Below are 4,585 nucleotides of genomic sequence, written 5' to 3' on the forward strand. Positions count from 1 at the left end.
GCTTAGTATACGCTTAATGAAAATTTTTCAAGGCAAGTTTTCAAGTTACTGAACTTACCCGCCATTCGAATTCACAGAGGTTTTCTTCTTCACCTTCCTTCGTCTCTCGCCGTCGCCGCCACTCACCATCTCCGTCTCGTGAGCTCATCGTCGCAGCTCACAATCGTCGTCTCGCGCGCTCACCGTCGCTGCTCCCAATCGTCGCAAGCCTCCTTGGCTCATCATCGTAGCTCACATCGTCGCCTCGTCGCTCACCATCGTGCACTCACTAGATAATCATTCTTAGCTGAAGTGAGACAGAGAGTTTCAACATGGCAGGGGTTACGAAAGAGGAAGTTCGAATTGTGGCATCTTCCTATCGAATTTGTCCTTTAGGGGCTCATATTGATCACCAGGTACTTAAGTATATGTCTTTCTATTATGACAGTACAATTTTAACTCAATGATTGATCTTGAACACAAGTTTTATCAGAGACGTGATTAAGCAATGCATACCAGAGCTGTTTACTTATTCAATTTCCTGGCAGCTTTCTCATGTAATTTCCCCCTGAAATTCGAATGAGTTCTATTCCACTGTTTGATAAATGGTCCTTGGGATTTTATCTTGTATGTGCTACTTTTTCAGGAGATTTTGAAGAGCAAGTTCGGTTCAGGTTTATCAGTGATCATAAAGTCTTGTTGTTTTCTCCTAAGTATTTTGTTGAAGTTTTCACCCCATCACTTGTAAAATTATCCTGTCAGCTGCATTCACTCGGATGTGTGCCACTTCTGTGGAAACAATTAGTCTTACAACTTGGGCCTAGTGTCAATTGTGATACTAACTAGCTCGTTGTGATCTTGTGTTATTCTCATTTTCATTGTTGTATCTTTTCTTACCTTCACTTTATATTAAAAACCTTGTTTGGCTAGGGATTTCTATGTATATCCTTGCTGCCTACTCCAATTATGCATTTTTTTTATTAATAATATGCTGAGTTACTTATCCAAAAGTGGGGAAAAAATAATTTTCTGCAGACTGAACTGAAGCAATGAGGCTTGGTATCAATGGACCTTGGATCACCAAATCATATCTTGAAATGATCCTTGATAAAAAAAAAAGGTTGGATTTGGATGCACTTTGACTTTGTTTTTTTTTTTTTTTGCACTCTATGACTTCTCAATTAAATGAGTTATTTTTTATTGTTTGATATTATTTCTTGTTATATGCTGATGAGTGATGACTGCTTCAATAGGATAATTGTTTTGAGGATGATGAGCCAATTGGCTAAGCATAACTTAACAAAAGCAGATTATATTAATTATCAAGATAAGAAGAAGCTCAATTTCCTTGATGATCTGACTCATGCTAAACCTGATATTGTTTTCTTTTTACCACTTACAGGTGTTTCTCATCATAAGAAGGCGCGTGGTTGTTTTTGATAAATTCCTACAAAACATGTACACAAGGATTAACAGCTTCAATTTTTCAAAAAAAAAATTACTAATATAAGATTATCTGCTTGCTTCAGAATTGTCTGAATTGGTTAAATGTGAAACTCTATCTCATGTATCAATGTAATATAAACATTGTTAATTGTTAAGTTTTGTTATCTTTTTCTTGCATGAGTGATTATTATTTTTCTTCTTCAGTCATAAATTTTGATATTTGAACTTTTATGAACTTGTTATGTATTATTTTTTCAGAAATGCCCTTCCTCGATGCTGATTGGTCACTGATTGAGAAGACTGAAGACTAGAAGAAATACATTGGCACTGCAATCATTGCACCAAAACCAATTCGCGCGACTCCTGACCTTGTTACCGGAGGATTTGTCTCAGCCATGGACTCGGTCCCTCAACTGATCAAATGGCTATTTGCTCGCAAAACCTCTATTAAATTGTCTTTGTAAAGTTCTAGTCCAAACACAGTAGGAGGGGGGGAGGGGGGAGGAGAGTTACCCAGAAGAGCTTGTTTGTAACGCGCATTCTGTATTATTCATTTATTTTTATTATACAATATTTGATTAATTTAATTAAAAATACAGAATTATATATATGAATTTAAGAAGCATAGCCTCTGAGAATATTGGCAATGTCTGAATAGGCATTTTCCACTAAAGCGTCTCCAAAACAAGAAAACGTAGCCTTTGATAAAGGCTTTTTTTTTCATTTTTAGCTATACTTTTCAAGATTTACTGAATGAGTGATTTTTTTTAGTAACAAATCCTAATTGAATATAAAAACATGTGCATAAAAATTAAATTATTTTAAGATTTATTTATTTTCTCACTTTATTTACTTATTTAAACTTAACAAAATTAGTTAATAATGTGATTTTTCTAATAAAATCTTGACTTTAAATTTTCGTTTTACATTAAGAAATATATCTTTTACAAAACAAATTTAAATCAATTTTTGATTAGAAGGCAGGCAGTCGAAGAAGAGTTTGTTTCATAATTAGATCAAGAACTAAAAAATAACTACCAAAGACAATAAATCCCACATTATCATCATTCTTTAAATTCTTAGCTCAAGAATGGAACGCTTCATCAAGCCATTTCTGGCCTCAACCTAAGTCCCTGCCTCTGCCTGTAAGCCTTCTTTGCTTTCAACTCATACGCTTCTTCATTGGCTTTCATCTCTTTCGAGTTTGAAGAGTTGTTGCTATTAACTTCACCTCATCAAGCTAGGAAAGAAGCTCCACATTCTATTAGAATACTTTCTTTATTTAGTTAAAAGTTTCCAAATTTACATTATACAAAAATTAAAAGATTCTAAAATAAAATTTTGAAGATGAAATTTGTCTGGATTTTATCCACAATTTAATGTAATCTAAACCACTTTAATTTAAGAAGTGAAGCTTATGTTAAATGTGAAGAGAAAAAAGTGAAGCTTATATTAAATGTAATCCTTGTGGAAGTTCCCTTAATTTAATTTAATCTAAACAACTCTAATCTAAAATGAGGATTCTATAAATGTGTTATTAAAGGATTAAACCAAACGAAAGAAACTCTCCAAGAAACCAAGAAGAAGAAGAACCAAGAAGAAGAACAAAGAAACTAAGAAGAAGAAGGGAAGAAGACTTACAGAACGCAGGAATGATTGCAGAGGAAATAGATGACGCAGCAATAATTGAAGAGGAGCTAAATGCTCTTTTAATGATGGATACCAAGGAGATGAAGATGATGGAAGATCTGTTTGCCTCGGGCTTGGACGACAATCAACAGCTGCATTCTTGGGATAACACTCTTTCAAACATGGATATGGAGTATAACCCAGAAAAGATGAAAGAGGAACTGGAAGCTTTTTTCATGATGGATACGAAAGAGAACTGGGAGGAGATGGAAGCTACCAAGCATTCTCAGCCTCAGCTCCAGCCGCATACAACGAACTTTGAAGAGCAATGTGCTATTGAAGTCGGTGTTAATCAACCACGTGGGCTAGAATCTCCGCCTCAGCCTTACTGTCAGTCTCTGCCTCTGCCTCTGCCTCTGCCTCAGCTAGAATCTCCACCTCAGCCTACCTCCCAGTCTCTGCCTCTGCCTCTGCCTCAGCTAGAATCTCCGCTTCAGTCTCAGCATCAACCCAAGTCGCAGACGGATATAAGCAAGATGACAGAGCAGTTTTTCAATGACACTTGGGGTTATCAACCACCGTTAGAGATGATTGCCGCAGTGGGTGGTCATCAACAACCTCAGGTCTGGACTTGGGAGGAGAACAAAGCCTTTGAGTCGGTTATCGCCAATTGTTTCCAGGATGCTATACACAATCACTGGAAAACCGTGGCTGCTCGCCTCCCTGGAAAGACTCCGGCACAGCTGCAAGAGCGATTCTTGAAACTGATGACCGAGGTTAATGCTATCAAAAACGGTAATCCTGAGAACATGAACATCATGATACCTCTGCCTGCTACCCCATTGGAACACAGCCTTCTTTCCATTCCCGTCGTCAATGCAACACCACCACCACCACCTCCTCCACCGCCTCATTGGACGCACCATCAGCATCACAGGTTGCTCCTCTAAATATTTTCATTCTCTTTTTATTTCTTTATTTATTTTTTTTCCCATACAGATATATGGATACCCTGTTTTTCTGTAATGTAAATATATCTTGGTAATTTATCATGGTAGGATGGAGGTAATGGCGCCAGCGGCAGACATGCCAGTGCCAATGCATATTACCTTACTCTCATCATCAATGTCAGGGGCAAGAAGAGAGCAAAACCAACATGCCAACAGCAACATAATCCAACATGAACCTTTACATGCGGCTTCTAGTAACAACAATAAACGGCAACAAACAGTTCATTGGACTTTACAAGAGCACAAGTATGTGTTCGTCGTTTAAAGCTCAGAGAGAACTTTCCTATAAATTCTGCTAATCATTCATTATATCAAACTATCTCTTTTGCAGGTTGTTTCTCCAAGGCTACGAAGAATTAGGAAAACAATGGTCAAAAATTTCAAGTGAATATGTTAAAACAAGAACTTATTCACAAGTTGTTAGTCACTCTCAAAAATTCTTTAAACGCCAGGAGAAAAGAGCTAGAGGAGAAAATCTAGGAAGAAAGAGTATGCTTGACATAACTGATTATAGTACGTAG

The 4,585-nt window shown here is 36.9% G+C and overlaps 1 long non-coding RNA gene across 1 annotated transcript; it reads left to right on the forward strand.

The window, feature by feature from the left end:
• Positions 1-308: 308 nt before the first annotated feature.
• On the forward strand, positions 309-1,939 carry LOC130958103 (uncharacterized). Its single transcript, XR_009077327.1, has 3 exons — positions 309-395; positions 1,015-1,099; positions 1,684-1,939. It is a non-coding gene; the product is annotated as an uncharacterized LOC130958103 (long non-coding RNA).
• Positions 1,940-4,585: the final 2,646 nt, after the last annotated feature.

Source organism: Arachis stenosperma, chromosome 2 (assembly GCF_014773155.1).
Source record: "Arachis stenosperma cultivar V10309 chromosome 2, arast.V10309.gnm1.PFL2, whole genome shotgun sequence".
Taxonomy (NCBI): domain Eukaryota; kingdom Viridiplantae; phylum Streptophyta; class Magnoliopsida; order Fabales; family Fabaceae; genus Arachis; species Arachis stenosperma.